Consider the following 22,470-nt stretch of genomic DNA (forward strand, 5'->3'; position numbering starts at 1 on the left):
GTAGTAGCAGCTGGGTGCAGAAGCAGCGTGCATGTTGCAGCAGCATCCACAGCTGGGGTGGGCAAAGAGTGACATAGCAGCAGCAGATGGAGTCTTTGAGTCCCCAGGGCAGGGAAAATAACAACCCTGACCACTTCCACCCTACTCTCCATCAGGGTTTTGACCACGGCACAAAACTTGTTAGTTATGTCTCTTTTTTTCGTCTTCACTCCAGTCATTGGATCCCCTTAGGCAAGGGACTGAAATATTTTCTTTTTGGAGCCACTAGGTACAATGAGTAAAGAAAGACAGCCTGTTAAGTGTTTCCAAGTTGCAGCCACATTCCCACAATGGCAAAAAGTTTAAGAAAAATCAGTAAAGAGACAGAACAGTATTTTCCTTTAGACATTTTTATTTCCAGATAACTTGTTCCACATGGATACATATTTCAGTACACCAATTTTACCCCAAACTCCAGAAATACTCCAAAGTCAACTTGGCAAAACTGACGTCTACAACACTGGACCAACAAGAAGATGCTAATGTTTAATTGAGAACAACAAAAGATACACTTGCATTCACCTTCCAAAACTATTTTTTTTTTCTACAGTTAAAAACCACTGATTCTCATTAAACTATTAAACAAATAAAAACACCTTCAAGCTAGGATCTGTATAAACAATTTCTGGATTATTTTTTCTTTTGAAAAAATCTAGTTTGGTCTTGCACATCTTTTCAATAACACACATTTTTATAATACCAGTTTTCTGTTGTGCTTTACTCTTAGATGAAATGGATGTTAATTGCTTTGACATGCTTGTTTCTTCATCAGCTAAGAATTTTAAAAGACCTTATTGGGTAATTGGCACTTCATGTACCTGGTATTTCAACTATTATTGAAATCTATTATTAATAAGTGACCCTGTACCAAGAATAGGCAGGTTAGGGTGGCCCATTAGAAATTGACTGACTCAGGGAGACATGAGCTCTTCTAGGCAACAGCCTACTTTGTCGGATGCCAAACATACTGATGGAAAATGTTAGAAGTGAACAAAGAAATCTTCAGGTGTTTAACCCTGTCTCCACCAGTAGATGTCATTGTGGCAATGGAAAATGCTGTAAAGGATATAAATTACAGAAACATCATTTGTCCAAGAGAAGAAGAAGAAAAACTTACAATATGCATGGTTTTTTTTTTTTCTCTCAAGATGCCTAGCAGGGATAAAGAGTTTCCATTTTCTTAGCACTAATGAATTGGGCTGAATATTAAATTTCTAGTCAATATATGCACGCTTCAGTTTTTGCCAATAGACTGCCTTGTTCATGTAGGGTGAGACATGCGTGTATGCATTCCCTTTGCCACCTTCCTGCCTTCTCAGCTGCGAACCTTCATTCACATGGCCCCCTATGCGTACCTTGGAACGGTCTCCTAAGTTTGTCCAGCATTCTCTTTCTCCCTTTAAATCTTTAAAACGGTTTCTTCCAAGATATCATCGTCTTACTTTTTCATAACAAGCAATCTCTCTACGCTTTCTATAAACTAAGCTGTTTTCATGTATTTGTTAACCTTAAAATACTAATGGTTTGGAATAGGAAACATGTCTTTCTACGGTTATTAAGTGCCAATCCACAGCCCCAGCTGGGAGTTTTCTGTGTGCAAGTAGTAAGAGATTTGTCCTGAATGTCTATAAAAAGAAGCCATCTGTGTTTTGATATTGCTCAGTAAAATGGACTTAGTTGGCTGTGAAGTGAGGTATTCAAGTTCATGCATTTCTGCCTGAAAAAAAGAATCAGAATTTTTTTGGCTTGATTCTTCCAAAAATGCTGAACCGATACCTGATACAAGTATGAATAGTTGGTTGGGATTATCTGCTTTACATTTTGGTTAGTGCCACACATGTAAAAGAATGAATTATGGCAGCACACGATCACATGAAATATAGCACAAAGCAAGCCATATCCATAAGGAAGCTGCTAAGCTAAAATATAAATGGTTTTTAAAAATCAACAGGGTGCTCACTACGTCAAATTTATAACCCCATCGTTTGAATTTTTTCTTTTTTGTAGAGTACAGCCCAGTGAATAATAAGGCTTTCTTCTCTGAAATGTCAGGCTTTGCGGGAAGTGAATGCTGAGAAAGCAGCTGGCCTGATTAAGCTAAGAGTCTGCTTCTCCTTCTTTGCATGGTCTTGCAGGCTGAAATCGATCCCTGTGCTCAGAATTAAAAACTCATAGATGGCCAAATGATCAGGTTCATGACCTTCCACACTGAGGAAAGCAATTTTTTTAGGCAAGTCTTTTTATAAACTAAAAACAATGGGGGAAAATGTTGGCTGAGGTTTCGTCCTTGAGCAAATGAAAAGAGCTCTGTTGGAAGGTAAAACAAAGAATCAAATCAAAGCAGCCAGTGCTTTTCACAGAGGAAAAACAGACCTGGTTGCTCATCAGTGTGTTTTGCATCAGTTTGTTTACCTCGGAGCTGGATATTTTTTTTTCTCTTATATTAGTCACAAGCATTTATTTAAGTAATTGGAGAGATGAATGTGGTGCGTGGAAGATGCTCACTTACGTTGTTACCATTTCTGCAAGACTCTTTCAAAGTTTCCTAGGCCTAAAAGCATGGAGAGAGAGGCTATATCTATCCTTGGCAATTGTATGCTGTTTTATTACAGTTTATCATTTAAAAAAAAAATAGGACATGAAGTCTGTAAGAGCTGGAAAAATCCATATATTGACTCTAAAACCAACTTCATAATAATGACTTAGAAAAGGTAAAAGTGTGTCAGTCATGCTTTTAATTTCCTGTGTGTATTTTTTTAATTTTTCTGTATTTATTTTCTCATAAGAAACAGCAATCTTGCTTCAGAATACTTCTAAACCCATTAAGAGTGTTTCTATAGCTATTCTAAAAGCATTTCATGACAGAGTGATGTAGTGCTTTTGGTTTCATGTAGTCTTAAACTACTTAAACCTTAACACACTTCCCATATACTTTTAATGTCACGACCTAAAAAACAAATATGGTAACCCAGAAAAATTAACTATTACCCCTCAAGTGATGCACCCCTTATGAAAAACAGGGCAAACCCCTGTCCCTATGGCTAGAAGCATGCAAAGGCTAGGAGCTGTGAACCACTGATAGTCCTTTTATGCCAGCAGACCTATAAGATTGGCTCACAGGAGCAGATCTTACTTCTGCTTCACAGCTTTGATTCCTGATTAGTGTATGGAGCTAACTGTAGCAAGCTGATTAGCCAGCTGTGGGCCTGTTTGGAACCATGGTGTACCAGGTGATGCACTAGTTAATACCTAGGGGTAGGTAGGAATAGGTACTTTAGCTCTGTGTTTGCTGTCTTGGCTTTTTGGGTTGTATCTGATACAGAGATATCTGCCTGACTTGTCAGCACACCTCAAACATAGCTCTGAGAGATGTAAACTCCAGAACCAAATGGGGTCCTAAGCTCAGCAGAGGAACTGAAGAGTGTAAGTGATCTGACCTGTACACCTAAGTTCCTATACCCAAATGCTGGCGAAAGTATCACAGAGCCATCTCATTGTTGCCCTGGAGCTGCTGCTCCTGGAATAGGAAAAAAAGGATGTGACTCTTATGTGACCACCTCAGGGTTTTCTCCCACATCATGTCAACTTGTTTTGCACTTCTGTGGGTGACATGTAATAGTTAATTTGCATATTTGTAATTACTTTGTACATGACTGTGAACTTCACCTTAAAACAAGTATTTAAGGTCTGGTAAAAGTGTCACCCTATTTCCCAGTGCTGGCAAATAAAGACCCCTGTTTTTCCTATAGATTAGCAGCCAGCCAACAATAGTATGAATCTGAAGTTGAGAGAGCAGTGAAACCTGAGAACCTTTGCAAATTTGTGACCTGAGCCAGTCTCCTCTGTTTCCTCTCCCCAAATGAGTTTTTCCCATTCTTGTTCCATCCCTTCTCTGCTCCTTATCTAGCAGCTCCCTTCCCCTGCTTCTGTTTGCTCTAACTGGTGGATGCCATGCAGTCACCACTAACAATAGAGGTCATCAGAAGTTCCAGATTCTGTCTGTAGCTCAGCTGGATTTGTAAAACTCCAACTGACATACAGCCAAGTATGAGAGGGCTGCCAAATGCAGGAGTATTGTGTGAAATGCTCAATGCCCGGCAGTCCTGTTCTTCATACTTCCTGGATAAGGTGGTGGGGGTCCTTGTATTAGAGTGTGTCTGCTGCCCCAGATTTCTTTAATCCATTCATGCTTTCTAATGCAATCTTGAATGCTACAAGTTTTGTAGCACTGCTGCATAGATGCACTAGGTAGAAGAGGCACTTCTGTGTCTCTCCCCCTCACTCCCCCTGTCCTATGTTCATCATGGGAGACAACACAGATTCTTATACGTTCAATTTCATGATCCATATTACTCCCTCACAATTTGCTATGTGAATTGTTAACCTTGTAAAAATACTAGGGGTACACCGATAAAGATTTTGTTTGGCCAGTCAGCCAATACTGATCCAATAGCTGATGTGCAGTGCGGCAGCTTGGAGAGCAGCATCTGACTGGCAAGTCTGGTGGGGGGTGGAGAGGAGTGTTGGGGGGCAGATCGAGGCCCCCATGGTGAGGGAGGGAGTGGGGCAGGGTCAGGGGCATGTGCTGCCCAGCTGGGCTGGGAGCAGGGCAGGGCCATGGGCAGCTCATCCTGGGAATGCGGGAGGTTGGGGCAATTCCCTGCCTCTGTACCCCTGGGGGACGCATGGAGGGGGCATATGTCCCCTGGATTTGTGTGAGAAGTGAGGGCAGGCTGCCCAGTACAGGCTCAGGACCAGGGTCTACACCAGCCTTTTCCCAGGGCGGGCTGGGCAGGGTCTGTACTCAGGGTGGGTGGGGGTAGGGTGGATGATAGAGGTGCTGGGAGGGAGGGCTGCAGGGTGGCTATAGTGGCTGTAGCCACCCCTCCCAACACCACAATCACCTGCCCTGCCCCCACCTGCTCCAAGCCCAGCTCCCCCTGCCGGGAAAAGGCTGGCGCAGCCCCTGGCCCTGAGCTCCCATCAGGCAGCCTGACCTCACCCCATGCACAAATCTGGGGGGGCACATGCTCCCATGCCTCCCCTGGGGGTGTGTGCAGCGACTGAGAGTCTGCCACCTGGACAAGCTGCCCATGGATCTGTCTTGCTCCCTGCCCCTCCCTTCCCCAGCTGGGCAGCCCCTGCCTCTGCCCCAGTCCTATTCCTTCCCTCACCATGAGGGCCTCGATCTGCCCCCCCTTCCTCCCCACAGACTTACTGGCTGGACGCTGCTCTCTAAGCTGCCGGGCTGCGTTCCTGGCTGTGTGCACGCTGTGTCTGCACGCATGCACGTGGCATTTATCGGTGACATTATCAGCTAGATCAGCCAAAATAAGCCGATTGACTATAATGTCAATTTTGCTTTTATCAGTGCGCCGCTAAAAAAAAAAAAAAAAAAAAAAGTACATTTTTAATCTCACTCTGGCTCTATAATTTGTCCCAGCACATTCTCTGAAAAGTCAGAGAAAGACATAGCAATGGATTCTTTAGGGTAACTTTAGGCCAGTCAGTCTTACCTCTATTCCTGGGAAAATGCTAGAGAAGATAATCAAAGAACACATTTGTGCAGGCCCAGTAGGGGAAACGATGCTGAGGGGAAACCAGCACGGGTTTGTCACAGGTAGATCCTGCCTGACAAACCTTGTAGCCTTCTATGACCAGGTCACACACTGTCTGGACGTGGGAGCCAAGGCTGATGTCATCTTCCTGGACTTTAGGAAGGCCTTTGACACAGTTTCGCACCCTATCCTCATTGGGAAGCTAGCAGACTGTGGAGTGGACGCCTACACGGTCAGGTGGGTGGCCAACTGGCTTAGGGACTGCACCCAGAGAGTGGTGGTGGATGGTTCCTTCTCGGCCTGAAGGGAGGTGGGAAGTGGGGTTCCGCAGGGTTCGATCCTCGGACCAATATTATTTAATATCTTCATCAGCGATTTGGACGAGGGTGTGGAGAGCACCCTCTCCAAGTTCGCTGATGATACCAAGTTATGGGGCAAAGTTAGTACACTGGAGGGCAGGGAGCAGATTCAGGCCAACCTGGACAGGTTGGATCAATGGGCAGAGAGAAATAGGATGCAATTTAATAAAGATACATGTAAGGTACTCCACCTGGGAAGGAGGAATCCCCAGCACACCTATAGGTTGGGGAGTGTCCTCAGCAGCTTGGAGGCAAAGAGGGATCTTGGAGTCATAATTGACTCCAAGATGAACATGAGCTGGCAGTGTAACGAGGCCATCAACAAGGCCAATCGCACCTTGTCGTGCATTAGCAGGTGCATGACTAATAGATCAAAGGAGGTGATGCTCCCCCTCTATGTGGCACTGGTCAGGCCGCAGTTGGAGATGCTGTGTCCAGTTTTGGGCGTCACACTTCAAGAGGGACGTGGGGAATCTGGAGAGGGTCCAGAGGAGGGTCACTCGCATGACTTGTGGCCTTCGTGATAGACCCTACGGGGGGAGGTTGAGAGAGCTGAATCTCTTCAGCCTTCACAAGAGACAGCTGAGGGGAGATCTTGTGGCCGCCTATAAATTTATTAGGGGAGGTCAACGGGGAATAGGAGATGCGCTGTTTACTAGGGCACCCCAGAGAGTGACTAGGAATAATGGGTGTAAACTAGTTGAAAGTGGATTTAGGTTAGATATTAGGAAGAAATTTTTCACAGTAAGGGTGGCCAGGATCTGGAACGGGCTTCCAAGAGAGGTGGTACTATCACCTAGGTTGGAAGTCTTCAAGAAGAGGCTGGATAGTCACCTGCCTGGGGTCATCTGACCTCGGTCCTGTTTCCTGCCAGGGGCAGGGGGTCGGACACGATGATCCATTGTGGTCCCTTCTGACTCTACAATCTATGAATCTATGAATTGATTCTTAATTTAAATATGTTGTTTTGTTTGCTGTACTCTTTGCCTTGTCACATAATAGTAGTAACATTAATAGCTTTTAAATAAAATGCTTTTTTCTGCTATCAGATGCTTCACAATAGCTTCTCTTCAGTTTTAAATCAAAATCAGAAGTTATTGTTTCCTGTCCTCTGATGTTATGAACATTATCCCTTAATCACATTAATGAGAAACTGATATTGAGCATCTTGTTTAGACAACTGGGCTTTGGCATACTGCCAGGTCAAATTCAGCACATAATTTGGGTATGTGAAAAATAACATTAGCAAAATCTCAGATCAGTAGAAAAGCTGCTATAATTTTTTTCTAATATTTACTAAATATTTTTAAATACATATACAGTCCTCTGCAGCATTTATTGCTCAAGATATGCCAGCATTGTGCTTACTTACACATGACATACGGACAGAGAAACTGAATGAAAAAATTAATTTTCCTTTTCTTGGCCAAGAGAACTGCAAAAAGTGGGCAAGAAAATAAGCATAAAAATCCAATTCCATTATTTGTAAAAATAATATATTTTTTATTATATAATGCTATTAATTTTAAAGTTAAGGAAATGTCTTTCATGCTGTTTTTTTAAGAAGGCTCAATCACCAGTCAAATGACCATTACATTTTTATAGCTGTTTTCTTTGTTCAGCCATTGTAATCTAAATATTTGATGACATTATAAAAAATATAACTCATCCTTTCTAATCTTAAACATATCAAAAATAAAAAACGATTTATAAAGCTAAGATTCTTCACTTATCTGGAAGAGCTACTTTGAAATGTTTTTGATGGAACAATTTTTTGTCAAAATATTCAATAGGAAATTATTGAAACCTTTTGTTTAGCGTTAAAACTGTTATTTTATAAGTAATAAGTAAAAAAAACCCCATGTTTTAATCTTATCCAGACATTTTCTTCTGATACAGTAGTTTCCCAAATGAAAACGCACAATGCTTGTTTTGTAGTAAATGATGTTTCATTGCAGTTTGGGATGAAAACATGTTTCACAATGTCTGAGTTTAGTTCCTGACTAGGTTTGAATTGTGGACATTTTTCAGACAGTATCTCATTTTTTTTTTTTTTTTTTGTTTTTGAATTTCATCTTTCTGAAAGATGCTAAACTAATAGCCCTGGAGACCGAAGTCCTCTATGTGGCTATAAGAAAGTACATCATGGGTAGGAAAATATACTTTCCCACAATACCCCACTAGTGTTTCTTACCTTTTCCTGGAAGAATTAGTTTTAGAGGTAGGGGGAAGAAGATAGATCAGTCAGACCCCAGTCCTGCAAACCTTTGTGCCCAATCCAAAGCCCACTGAAGTCGATGGAAATCTTATTGAGTCTATCTAACCTTTAATCAGCTCGTCAACAAACACAAGTCACTTCAGGCTTGTGATTTAATGGGATTACTTAAAGCACGGGTATCAAAGATCCAGCCCACAGGCTGTATCTGACCCATGGAGCCATGTCAGTATGCTTTTGGGGCTTCTGGAGTGACTGAGAATTCAGGGGTGGGATGAGCCCACTGCTGAATTCAAGGGTATGGAGGCCTGGTTGGACACATTTTGTCTGGAAAGCAAGCAAAGGCTGTTCCCATAGCCACCACAGTGCCAGTCTTTTTACTGCTAAGTGTCCACCCTGTTGCAAGGAAGCCTGTGATCTGTCTGCATCCAGGCCAGAAGGAGGTCTGCAGCTGGCTCAGGACTGTAGGAGTTTGACACCTCTGACTCAAAGGTTGAAGTGTCTGTAGAAATAGTCCTCAGCCCTCTATATTTAATATTGTTACCCAAGGTTCCAGACAGGGTTCGCACTGACTTCTGCTCTTTAATGCGGATGTTTTTCCACTGGGAACTGGAAAATTACTGCTTGCTTAACAAATCACCCAGATAGCTGTCTTTGGTAGTAACTTACAACTACAACTAACCTGACCTAGATTGGCCCATGGCCAAGGAATGACAGGCTGCATATTCAGTTTAGGTCCCCCTTCCTCAACTTTGTCCTCCATAGTATCCCCATGCTGTAGATTTGGTATAAGTTAGACATAACCAGAAATAGCTACAATTTTTCCATAGCAGAGGCTCAGATATGTTATATATATTAATAGCATGCTTCTGGTTAAATTGAGTTTTGGAGAGACAGTCATATGACCTGTATAATAGTAGTTAAGTATTGAGTTACCAAGGATTTCTTTTCTTTCTTTTTAAAAAAAAAAAACCAACAAATTTACAGCCACGTAGTTGTTTGCAATTGGAATATAAGTAATTAAAATGAAAACTTAAACAAAAATGATGTGCAATTGAACAAGTGAAGGTTTAAGGTTAGAAATTTTATTTCCATGGGCATCAAGAATATTTTCTAAAACTCTGAGTGACATTACTTTCTGGAAAACTCATTTGCAAGCCATCGCTGAGCATCAGCTGCCAGGGGAAGTACATGCAAAGGTTTTGGTTTTTATAGTCCTCATCAGCACAAAATAAATCTTTTATGGAGTAGCTTGAAATTGAATGTTATAAGTGATATAAAGTGACAACAAATAACAGAATAGAAGGTAACAAATGTTGCTCACATCCGATTACTGAAAGGAAAATAAAGTTTACACACTTGTGGGAAAGTTTAATTGGTTATTAATTGCATTACAAGGCCACTGTGGTGCGAAAAGTCATTTAAAAGGCTGGAAGCACCAGGAATAGTTTAAACAGCAGGGTAAAAGCTGTTGTAGTAACACAAGTGAGATTATATTTTATCTTGACAATATGACTTAACCCCTGCTTTAGCAAATCTCAGATCTTATGTTATATGTGAGAACTGCCAGTCTTCTCAATTGTACAGGACTTGTAATACCATTACATGTACTAACTGTTATAATTGTAAATCTTCAGTAACAAGAGAACTAATAATTAATGACTGTTTTTAGAATTGTGATCCCACTGCACCATGTTTACAACTAACACGTGTATTTAGACTGGCTGCTATTTCTATATCACTTTCAAGCTATGGTATTAAAAGTAAATAAGAACTTTCTCACTTCATTGTAAGCAGATGAAGTTTCCATTTTGCTCCTAACACATGAGGACTCCAGGGGAGCCTGATTCTCCTGTTGTGTTGATCCAGATAAGAAGCTACTGAGGCCCTTAGCAACCATTAATAGTGTGAATGTAGTAGCCCTTCCTCTAGAGCTAGCCAGTCAGCTGGCCCCTTGCTTCTAAGTAGGCAGGTTATTACCCTCTAATCCCTTGCTACAGCCCTTGAGCCATGCACCTCACTACAATCTGCATCAAGAGTCAGGATGTATGCGATGATGACAGATTGTTACATGTTGCTAGCTATCTATTGGTCAGTTGAATATGAAGGGTCATGAGACACCCATTAGAAACTAGCATCTAAATAATAATCTTACTCTTGATAGCAAAAAAAGTGCTGCGGATGTGCCTGTCTTTTTGGAAAGACCAAAAAAAAAAAAAAAAAGAAAAGGTATAACCACCACTATGAGCTACTCTTTTCCTGCACATCTGGTTTCACTAAGTGCAGCAAATGCAAGCTCAAATCATGAAAGTTCTCTGGCCAGGAGTGCTGGTTTTTGCTCGGTTTGGTCACCATTAGGGTTGTCCATCAGGGTGCAGGTATTCCTGGTTGCAAACTTCATTACTCAATTTGGGTAGCAGATAGTGATCTCACTGGATGCAATTTTTAGCCAGGAGAAATGAGACAATGTTTAGGGCACCTTTTCTAGTCTTCCTCATGGGGGGGAAGGATGTAGTCAGGACTGTAGTCTTGACTACAGTAGCTGTAGTCAAGACTACAGCTACTGACCTGGGCACCTGTCTCAGTTTCAAGTACAAAACGACCATCATACGGTCATCGTGGACCATGTAGATCCGTGACTCGGGGCTTCCACGACTGACTAGCACGTGCTCCATCACCATTTTCTTGTCGCCAAAGGACTTGCTATTGAAGGAAGATGCCTACACATGTCTTCTTTTAACATAGGGATGCCGTTGTGCACTAGCAGTGAAACTACTTTGTGGGAAGGAAACTTTAATCCAGTGGCAAGGTAAACTTAGAAGACTGGACGCTTCTATTTGGCTGCAGCCTTCATCTGCCTTTGCACTGATTTTATTCTTTTCTTATCTGCCTGCTCCACCTTTTGAGGCCTTTTTATTTTTATTTTTAGATTGCTATTCATCTTGAAACTCTTGCTCTCCATCTTGCTGCAATAGGTGACCCTGCCAGTACAAAAGTCCTGGCTGCACTGCTTTTGGGGTCATGGGCAATGCACAAGCCTCTCCATCATGTCAAGGTTGTGATCCTTGGGTAGTCGAGATTGCCATCCTTGGTAGGGAAATACAAGTCAAGATTAAAATCAGAACAGATGGACACTGAGCACACATGTGGCTCAGCAAGACATTAATACTGTAACTAAATACAGAGATCTGCACTTGGCTAAATGTTGATGCAGTGAGCTCCACACATCAGAGTTCTGCTGAAGCCAGAGTTCTGTGTGATGATGGGTTTGCATTTATGCATGACTTCATGGATAGAGACCAATTAACATTGTACATGTAATGCATAAGAACATGGTTTTAATTGTTTGAGAGAACCTTATTTGCTGGAAGTGTGGAAGGGCCTAACTTGGGGTTCTAATCCTTGCCCTGACATTGACTCAACACTTGACATTAGGCAAGTCAAAACCCAGCCTTGCCTCAGTTTTGCCACATACACAATTAGACTAATAACAGTGACTTGCATCACCTTTTATTAATCATTTGAACTGCAACATAGGTATATTTTGTGGATTAACAGTTAATCCTCAAACCACTTAAACAATATAAGTACACTATTTTACATTCATTCTTGATTGCAATCCAAAAGAAAACTCAGTAAAAATAAAATTATTGTGAAAAGTGTCTGGGGTGGGGAGGAGAAACTCTTATTTATGATTCAAGTGAAGCTGAAACCATGAAAATTATTTCATTTCCAGAGGTTTGCTATGAAGATGCAACAAATATACATAAAAAGATGGCAAAAAATATTTAAAAAAAAAATGTATAGAAGGAATGAATGGAAGAAATTGGTGGTGAATATTTCTATTAAGGTTCTGAAAACATCTCTTAGTCTGCCACTATTTCTATTAGAAGAATTTTTTGTCACTGTCACGGATCTCGTGTGCTTCATATTGGTTAGTTAATAATTTGCCATTAGGTTGTCAACCTTGTTTTTATCTCTAAACAGTTATCAAAATTGTCCAAGGTACTTGGAAGCAATAAAACAACATGGTTGGTTCATAGTCTTCAACTAATATGATTGAACTCTGACCTGGAAACTTAACTAGCCACACTTTAGGCCTGTTGGTTGGTACTGTGTATATATCCTATATATCTGGGGGTTCTAGTTTTGGAAGAAAGAAATTCTTTTAGCTTTGAGTTAAGGTTTTTGATTTTTGTTTTTGCCGCCTTCATTCTAAAATGAAAATATCTATCCTTAGAAGCCTGCTCTTCTCAGTGTGCTAATATTTTCCTAAGAGACATTTTTTGGCTGCTATAGGAGTAAGAGATGTCTCCTAAACACCTGGTGACAGAGGTCAGGAAGTGTAGAACTACAGGGCAGTTATTAATTGTTTACGTTTCACCTCACCTGAGTTTGTTAGCTGATGTCCTTCTTCTGCCTAAAGGTACAATGAAAAAATCACAGCCACATCAGATGGAAAGTAGAAGGAGTGGAGTGTGGCCATGATTGTTGGCCTATAACACAGAGAAGCTGCTTTTAAAAATGTTTATTGAAGGAGATGGAGTGGCCAGATGTCCATTTCTCTATATTGCAGAGAGCCTTTAAATTGAAAGCAAACTTTTTTGCATGGGGGGGAGAGAGGGAAGAAGGTGGTTGGCATGGGAGGGGGGAGACCATTGGGCAGGGGGGTCACCTGCTACCACCTCCCACCCTGGGTCCTGAGGCTGGAGCCTACTTGCTGTTACACTGTTGCCCACCTGAGCCCTGCTGGCACCTGTACATGGGTCCTGTGGCCTCCTACAGACAAAGATTTGGATCTGCTGCCTCTGAGGCAAGAGGGCAGGGTCGCCCAGGTTGCTGGGTCATTCCATTAATCAGTTCTCTGGCAGAGCCAGCCCTGGGAGGGGGCAGGTCATGTGACCCAGTCTGCAGGGAGGGCAGAGGCACCACTGGTCCCTCTGTTGGGCTGGGTTAGCAGTTGCCCGTGGGCTCTGCTCTGCCTCACGGTAGCCATGACTCAAGTTGCAAAGAGTTGGTGGCCTTGCCTGCCATGGGGCAGCTGAGTGGCTCATCTTCTGCTGGTCATTTTCTAGCCCTGGTTCTGCCTGGACCAGTGCTGGACCTATTGGCTTTTATGCCAAAGGGGGAGGGGTGGCTGCTCTGTTTTCATCCACGAGGGGATTCAGGCCACTTCCAGAGACAGACATGTGCTGAGCTGCAGAAGTTGCCCGTGCCCCAGGAAGTTGTTTTTTTTTCAGACGAAGGTGTTCCATTCCTGGCCCATGGGCCAGATCCAGCCTGAAGAGCTGTGTCATCTGGATGGTGGTGGAATAGTGGTGGGATTAATTGCCTTTTCACGGCTAGACATGGACCCCTTCTAATGCTTTTCTCTTTCCAGGTTAGTGATCTATTGCTTATGACCTCCAAGCTCATTATAATAAATAATGGTAAATATGTTTTGGTCTACTTTTCACAGAGCAGCTTCCTCTAAAATATCAAGTATAGTTTTCTGGTGTTAATTTTATTTGGGGGGGGAGGGCGGGAGGGGTATCTTCTTATATTGTGTTACTGTGATATTTCCCATAGCAATCTTATGATCTTCAGGATATTTTTTTAAACTTGTCTGTCTAAACACATTTTACTGCTAATGTAATTTCAAGTTTATCTAGGCGCTCATCTAAACTTCTTTGTTTCCATTCCTTTGGCATGGTTTTCTTCTAATGCGAGGAAACTACATAGACATGTTTTTAAAATGAAGATTATTTTGGCTAGCTCTTACTTACGTATCATAAAATTCTGGCTGCCAGAAAACAAGTTCAGTATCATTTGGGATGTTATGCATAACGTTTACACAGAAGATATCAACAAATCCTCCAACAAGTGTAAAGCAGCATGATGTGATCTTTCATGTGTATGCTCTGTGTAATATCTTATTTGGACACAGCCTTCTGTAGTCCAGTAATTTTTGGCATTTTTGCCCTTTAGGCTTGGAATATGTGTGAGACTCAGCCAAAGTAATTTACTACGATTTAAGTAACTGAAATGTATGTATACGACAACTTCCAAAACATGAGTAGTGATTTCCACCTTTTTCCTTTTTTCCTTAGTATTTCTTATGAACTACGAAGAATCTTCATGAACAAACTTTAAATTGAAAATTATAGAAGAAGGGCCTAAGGTCTGTAGACCCCAGTTTAGGAGACAAAATGTTATGAAAATATATGATGCAGAACAATTTAAAGTATAGGAGAAGCAAAATTTTACTTGCCAGTTTTAGTCTGATACTATAGATCCGAAAGCTTTATAGTATGTTGCAGCTAAGTAATACGACAACATTGGCTTTTGATTTGATAATGCTATTAATAAGTAAATTGGTGTCTACATATAATATGATCCCGTTCACAATGAACGGAGTCAAAAGAGTACTTGATCTTCCAGGTGCACTTTTTGAATTGTCCCAGGCAGCTTTAAACTGCTTTAATAGGCTTGTACATGTTTGTTTCAGGTGTAAGCCAGTATCTGAGGCAATTTGGAGATGTTGGTAAAATGAAGCAACTAATTTCTAATATTATAAAAGCCTAAGTGTGTGTGTCTATCTGTTCATAATGCTTTATATGCACTCCGATTGGCTGATGGAAACAGCCAATCAGTGCTCCAAGCATGGGGGAGTGCCACCATGATTCCAAAGCTGTGCTGAGGACCGAGCAGAGGGTGGGGGAGCCGGGGCCAGCAGCACTGGCTTTGGCTCCCTGACCCCATTCCCTGCAACAAGCAGAACAGCGGCAGCATGGGGCATTAGGTAATGGCACTCCATCCCAGCCCGCCCCCTGTCATTCTTAATGGGCAGTTGCCTAGTTTCTATAAATAATGACTGTAATTCTACATCAAGCTTGTTAGCAGCTGTAGGTAATTTGACTTCTGATACTGAGTTTGCTGTGATGGAATATTGCTAATATCAAATTTAGGCAGCATCTCTGGCTATGATCTTGTTTTGTAAAGGGTGGCATGTGGTATGACCACCAGTGTCAAAGTTAGTTTTACATCTGATTTGACTTCACTTCCATAACTATGTTGCCTTTTATTACTGTGCTGTGGCATTGTCTGTGGCCACTCAGAGAGAATTGCCTACAGCAGGGGTTGGTAACAGTTTTGGGGAGGGTGCCAAAAACACCCGCAACCTTGACTTGTTGGTGTGCCAGGCATGAATGGTGGGAGGGCCATGAGGGGCCTGATCCTTGTGGCAGCGCTATCCTGGCCCTCTTCCCTGCCATCCATCCGCAGGCACATATGTGAAACAAAATGCCTCTGCATGCCACGCTCTGGCACCTGTGCTGGGGGTTATCTACCCCTGGTCTACAGAGTCAGATGTTTGCTACAGCATCTGGATGTTCTGCTGAGAGTCTTACTTTTAAATATAATCTGTCTGACCTTTTTTAACTGCTTTATTCTCATATGTCTTGAGCTTTGATCCTTCTGAGTGCTGCAGAAGCCTGATTGTTTAATTTACAAAAATAAAAGTTTCAAACCTGATATTGGGATAATGTTAAAAACCAGTGAAATCTCTAACTATAATAAATTTTGAAGCATGCAATGTTAAGCCAGGTACAGACATTACTTTTCTGGCATAAAGTATTAGAAACTGGTCTTTACCCCTAACAGAACAGAAGTTTGTCACAAAAATGAACCCAGGACTAAGATTTCCCCTGCTAACCCCCCCCCCCCCCCCCCCCCCGGTGATTTTAAAGTCTGGGAAGGTGGTGGTGCTATTTTTGTGTCTGTATTTACCTTCTAATAACTTAATGTGGCACCAGAGGCATTACACTACAGTTTTGATTGTTATACATCCAATTGTATCTTGGGTTGACTTGTGAGTGAACAGTAAAATGAGGAAAGAGTATTAACTAGGGCTGTCAATTAATCACAGTTAGCTTGCATGATTAACACAAAAACAAATTTAATGTGTTAATTTTTTTTTAAATTGCATTAATTGTGCACATCATTTTGACTAGTGGAGCCGACCAGCCTGAACCCATTTGCACAGCCCTGACTCCAGCCTGTCCTGCACCTGCTTCAGACGCACCCACCCATGCTGAGCAGCGGCAGTGGCTGGGCAGAAGCTGCTACTCGGCATGGAGAAAAGTAGCTCATCTCCCTCACCACTGCCAGACCCTTCTTGCTGCAGCTGCCCAGAGCCTGTACCTGGGCTGCCCTGTGGCTCCTCTCTGCTGCTGTCACCAGTGCTTCCAGGCCACCCAGCAGGGTAGCGGTAGAAGTGCAGAGCCTCAGGGCAGCCCAGGCATGGGCTCTGGATGGCTGCAGCAAGAAGGGCCTGATGGTGGTGAGGGAGGGGGGCTGCTTTTCCTCTGTACTGAGCAGCAGCTTCTGCCTGGCCTCTGCTACAGCTCAGTGTGGGTAAGTGAGTCTGGAGCAGGCATGGGGCAGGCTGGGGTTGGGGCTGTGTGCTGTTGGCGGTGGCGGGGAGAAGCTGCAGGGTGCCTGGGCTCTGGGCTCTTGGGTGGGAGGGGTGCTGATTATTGTTTAACTGTGCTATTTAATTGCGATTTAATTGAAACTATTTTTTTAAATCTTGCAATTAATTGCAACTTAATTTTTTAAAATAGTTTGTCAGTCTTGGTATTAACATTTGGAGCATAGCTTACTCTAGTCACTTTAGTAATAGCAAGGTGTAGGTAAATTCTGGTACTTTTTTATTTCTGTATGTCTAAGGATGGGGTCTATTTCAGTGACTGAAATGGAGCTTGGAAATAGTGTGTGCAAGCTTGAGAGTAGAACAGTTGCTAATTTATTCATAGTAACAGTTCTTTGGGTTGCCAGCTCTGAAGTAATAAGTGAAAGGTAGAACACTTAGCAGCAATTTGCCATTCTAAGTGCAGAGAGTGGGTAATGTAAAGAGACAGTATTAATAGCTACTCTAGATTAAGGGAACTAGAGGGAAGATGGAACATTTTCTGTTCCTGAGAGCACAAGATTCCCTCTCGTATACACTTTCATATAAGAGGTCAGATGTCCTTTGTGGTATTAGTTTTCAGTTTCAAAGAAAGAAGTAACGTGTTAACTAAGATAGTATTATGCAGAGCAAGGCACACTTTTATGCCAATGAATTCACTTTAGTGCTGGACAGCAGGCTGTCTCAAGGTTTTCTGCTGTTGGTTGTATAAATGGTCATGCTTTAACAAGGCATTGAGTAACTTAATGGCCTATTATTTATTTACACAACATTTCAATTTGTAAAAAAATGGCATTTGGCATTATTATACATGATAAAGATTCATAGATGTTAGGGTCAGAAGGGACCTCAATAGATCATCGAGTCCGACCCCCTGCATAGGCAGGAAAGAGTGCTGGGTCTAGATGACCCCAGCTAGATACTCATCTAACCTCCTCTTGAAGACCCCCAGGGTAGGGGAGAGCACTACCTCCCTTGGGAGCCCGTTCCAAACCTTGGCCACTCGAACTGTGAAGAACTTCTTCCTAATGTCCAGTCTAAATCTGCTCTCTGCTAGCTTGTGGCCATTATTTCTTGTAACCCCCAGAGGCGCCTTGGTGAATAAAACCTCACCAATTCCCTTCTGTGCCCCTGTGATGAACTTATAGGCAGCCACAAGGTCGCCTCTCAACCTTGGATGTATGAGTGTAGTCTATCACATCTGACTCTAGCACAATATCCTTTAATTTCATATTTGAAATAAAAGGAAAATTGGAAACTATCTTAGTTCTTATGGATTTCACTATAAAAGCAACTGTGTATAATTAGATAATGTAATAAGTATTCTGTAATTTAATTCCAAAACTTAAACTATATAAACAGCCTTTAAACCATTTTGAGTAGTGAGAATAGTTCAGTGTTAAATAAAACTTTTGTACAATTTGTGTGTATGAAAATGAACACAGGACTTGAATCATCATGTTTCCATAGTTTCAAGAGAGAGCTTGTAGGGTAGCACTTGGTATTCAACATTTTGAAGCACTTAATTTCTTAGTTTTTAAACTGTGGCTCTGGAATGCCCCAGTAGTTGCCTTGTGTTAGAAGTATGTCAGACTTTAATTCTGCTTAATATGAAAGTAATTTTCCTTGGACATATTGAATAGAGGGATTTGAATTATTGATGATATTTTCTTTCAAGCTTCCATGAATCTCGGAAGATGCAAGTCTTATGCTTTATTAATACAGTCCTTTGTCAGTGGAAGGCTTGAGGGGGCAGGTGGAAGGAAGTACATTTTCATAAGCAAAAAAAGAAGAGAACTTGCTTCTAGTAATATTTCTTACTCATGACTGCTAGGTTAGCCAAGGCATTATACAGTTAACTCTAATGGAGAAAATTGGTCATAAGATCAGCATCAAACATTGAACTGGGATTGGACTGGTGAGAAGTATAGAGGGGAAGACTATATGTGAGGTGAGGAGCTTTTAAATCAAAATTTAAAAAAAGATCTTTCATCTCTAATACATAAGTGCAAGACTGAAAATTAGGCACTTATTTCTTATGATAACTTGGGAGTAGATGCTATCAAGGAGATTCTAAGCACCTCCTTCTCTGTTGGGAATAGCAGCTTAATTTTGGCTGAGTAAATAGCATTTGCTGTCTGAGGGAGAGACTAGGTTATATATCTTACAATCTTTGCTGTCATAGCAGTTATCAGTGTGTAATTTTCTCTGAGGAGGAAACGTAAATTATTCTCAAACTATGTGCTGTGACTGGTTGTGTCTTATGCTTCTATAAATAGTGGTAATTGTTTTCACTATAATGCTTCCACTTTCAACACAGTTTGCATTGTCTAAAGGGCAGTTTTAATGAGTCATATTTCTTTGTGATCTGTATGGAGAAGGAAATAACTGTCTTGTAAAACATTGTCAAAGTGCTACTTTAATATCTGAACATTATTCTCTCATTTACTGTCCTTCAAAGCTTGTCAAGATCACTCAAAGAGTAAACTGAACAGCTTTTTTTGTGTTTAGGCATCAGTTCAAGGTCCTGTTGCTTCTGTAGCAGATGATACTACCACTTTTAAAACATGCAGGAAGCTGTGTAGAACAACTATACAGGGTTCTGATCTCCCCCCTCTTGAACTCTGCTCTTGCAGACAAAGAATATTTTTTACTCTTGCCTCTAAAATGGTTAATTCAAGCCTAGAAATGCATTAAAGAAAGGGAAAAAGTATACACTGCTAATTGCATTTATAAATGCTATATTCATTTAACTCTTCTTTGTGCTGGCACCTGGGTGGACCATAATGGTCTTCATGGTCCTGTGAAGTAACAAAAGTTACAAACTCCTCCCCCTGAGGGTTTTCCCTTCATTTTGTTTAACCATTTGTAGCTTCTCTTGAAAATGGAAGCAGAAATAATGTGCCTTCTAATGTAAAATGCTTTGTTACATAATCATATACTTTGCTTATATCAAATTATAAATAGAAATAATCCAACAGGACAGGATTTGGATTCTGTTTGACTTCAGAATACCTAAAGAGTAGAAGTAGGTATACCTTCAAAACCACTTGTTTAGCAGCCTCGCTTAAGAACTATTAAATTCAAGCTTGAGTGAAAACAGATTAAATTAGATGAGTTTGGATTGCAATTTTGCTGCTGCTTTTTTGCCCCCAGTTCAGATCCAGGGTGAATTTTGCTTCTACTTCCAAGAACTGAATACCTTTTGAAATATCTTTCTGCTTTGAGAGAGGTCCATATTTTACTCTAGCAGTTCAAACCAGCTGCTAGATGAAACCAGGGAATATAGGCAGGCCTATTTGTTAATGTAAAGGGGAACACTGGGTCTAGGATCACTAAGACAACTATAAGCTGTGATTAATCAGGGAGGCCACTAGGCACAACTAGTTTTTGGGGCTGACAAAAGAAAATGGATTGGAGTGATGATTATAGGTTATTAACATGTGTTCCGAGTGGGGACACTGAGCAGAGAACATTGACCAGCGACCTCTGCCCCTCGAATGAGTCCGAGGAGCTTGATAGTTCCTGAGGCAAAACCAGAGTAATTTTGTGTGTTTTCAAATGTGTGGGTGCACTCTGTGCCACTTTAAATGCCTTGCTTCTGGTACATGTCCTAACTTCTTGAAAGCTAATTTGGTATGTTTACACAAAATTGCAGTCACTTGTGCAACTGCAGCACAACTGAAGTGTAGACATACACAAAAATCAGTTGTCTTTACACAGAAGATCTTTCATGTTTGATAAGCTGCTTTAAATTAATGAGAGTCCAGTCACCTGACACCCTCTCAAGTCTAGATTTCTGGAGGAATTGCTGGAAAGTATCATTAAGAAATAAGAGGATTGTTTTACTACAGTGTCTAACATAGCTTTATTTACTGTATTTACCCAAATCCAAGATGATTTTGAATTTAAGACAAGCCCCCCCAATTAGATTCTGTACATAGAAAATTAAAAACTTATTAAAAATTTTCCATGTATAGAATCTAATTACTGGGGAGGATCATCTTAAATTAATTCCCTCTAATGCTGTGGCAGGGAAGGCAGTGCAGGGGGAGGGGGAGGGGAGGTAAGAACCCCCTCCCTGCCAATTGCCCTTCTGGCCTGCCTGCCCCCATGCTACTTCCCACCCCCCTGCTCTCTCTGCTTCTTGAACTCTTCCTTGACACTTGCCTTCTGTAAGGTCTCCAGCTCCAGGGCAGTCAGTGGTGGCAACCTTGGCCTGGCCAGGCCAAAGCAGTGGTATCAGGGCCAGAGATGGAGCTGAAGGGTGGGCAGGGGAAACAAAGATAAACTGCACAATCTCCTCCATGCTCCGCCCAAGCTATTCACTGCAAGTCTTTCTGTGTGTGTCCCACTGTAAAGTCTTCCCCGTGTTCCCCCTGCCGCAAGCCCCCTCCCACACTGCATGAGCCAGCCTGGCCCAGGGCAGGCAGCAGCTCATCTCTGGTTTTGTTCTGGGCCTGGGGCCAAAGCTGGAGCCGAGCTGCTGCGGGTCCAAAGCCGGTTTTCAAATCTAAGACAAGGCTGGTTTTCTGCCATGTTGATTGGGTTGTGGGGAGAGAAACCTTGTCTTGTGAACATACTGTATTTACTCAAATTCATTTGTAGAGGGACAGCATTCGCCTATTTGCATTGAGACTGGTGCTTACATTTGTCAGCTTAGTGGCAAAGATGCTATAAAATACAGATTATGTGAAGGGTTCCCCAAAAAGTTTATGGGATGGTGGGTGAGGTCAATAGAGATGTCCCTGTGTGTTGACAAGGTGTCTCCATTTACTGGAGAAAAGTACTTTTGTACACTGGTATAGCTGTCATGTCTCATAACTCTTACCTAGAAAACTGTGAAATACTCCATGGCAGCATCACTGGTTTTCTCTTCTATGTACTTTGGGGGGAAATTGATATCAGATGTATTTGCTGACATGAGTGTGCCTTCTAGGAAGCAACAGAAACCTTTATGTGACTTCTTTAAAGGGGCAGCCACAGTATGACTAACTTACCTTTTAATGTCTGCATGACAGCGAAGTGTAGATGCACTTGACCTAGCTGTAAATTAGTTACCTTGGATATTTGTAGCAGTCCTAGCACATGGTGAACCTTCTGTTGTTGCTACCAAGCCCTGCCTCTTGTGGTGTTTGGTCAACAAATGTTGATCACTTAGAAGGCCATAGGCATGGAATAGATTGGGTAAAAATGCTTCTGGTGCAGTATTTCATATTTGCAGATGCCTAAACTTCTGCATTCCTGATGGTTTTTTAAATGTCTGGTAATATTTAATTTTTTTTTTTAAATATGGATTAAGTGAATTTGGGAAGGAGAATAAGATTTCTGAGCAGCTTCTGCCACAGTATGTTTAGAAAAAATTGAAAAATGTTAGTTTATAGTAATATATGCTTCTGAGAAACGTACGTTACCTTATAGCCACATATGATTATTTAGACAATTAAGTCACCAGTTTCTAGCAAATTGAATTAAAATGGCAGAATTCAGTAAGTAGCAGAAGTTTTGTTTTGGGTGGATTCTATTGAAGTGATCCCTTTTTGTAGATTTTTTTTTTTTTTTTTGATCCCTTGTGTAGATGCAATGTCATAGACTCTGGTTAGTTCTCAAAGTAGTATTCTTCCAGTGATACAATAAGACTCCCTTCCTTTTGTCATTCATTAATGATATGGTGGCTCTGAAATGTAATCTTTACTACTTCTTGGTAGGTTACTTTACAAATGAAGCAAAAGCAGATGGCTAGAATAGGAATGATAATTTGTCTGATGAAACAAATGTCTTGAAGTATTATTTTTGGCCTGTCAGAGATTAACTGTCTCTAGCTTCACTGTAATAGCCTTGAAACTTACC

The 22,470-nt window shown here is 41.5% G+C and overlaps 1 protein-coding gene across 7 annotated transcripts in view; it reads left to right on the forward strand.

Annotated features, from left to right (window-relative positions):
* HYCC1 (hyccin PI4KA lipid kinase complex subunit 1) overlaps positions 1 to 22,470 on the forward strand; it is an 80,590-nt gene that overhangs the window by 2,556 nt on the left and 55,564 nt on the right. For 2 of the 7 annotated variants that reach the window (XM_019498006.2, XM_019498004.2), the window contains exons 2-3: positions 13,412 to 13,551; positions 14,261 to 14,331. The exons of 4 other annotated variants lie outside the window; for them this stretch is intronic. The gene's annotated coding sequence lies outside the window, so the exon portion shown is untranslated. The remainder of the gene's footprint in view (positions 1 to 13,411; positions 13,552 to 14,260; positions 14,332 to 22,470) is intronic. One more of the 7 variants, XM_059728928.1, reaches the window with a different exon arrangement.

The sequence above is a fragment of the Alligator mississippiensis genome, chromosome 5 (genome assembly GCF_030867095.1).
Source record: "Alligator mississippiensis isolate rAllMis1 chromosome 5, rAllMis1, whole genome shotgun sequence".
Taxonomy (NCBI): domain Eukaryota; kingdom Metazoa; phylum Chordata; order Crocodylia; family Alligatoridae; genus Alligator; species Alligator mississippiensis.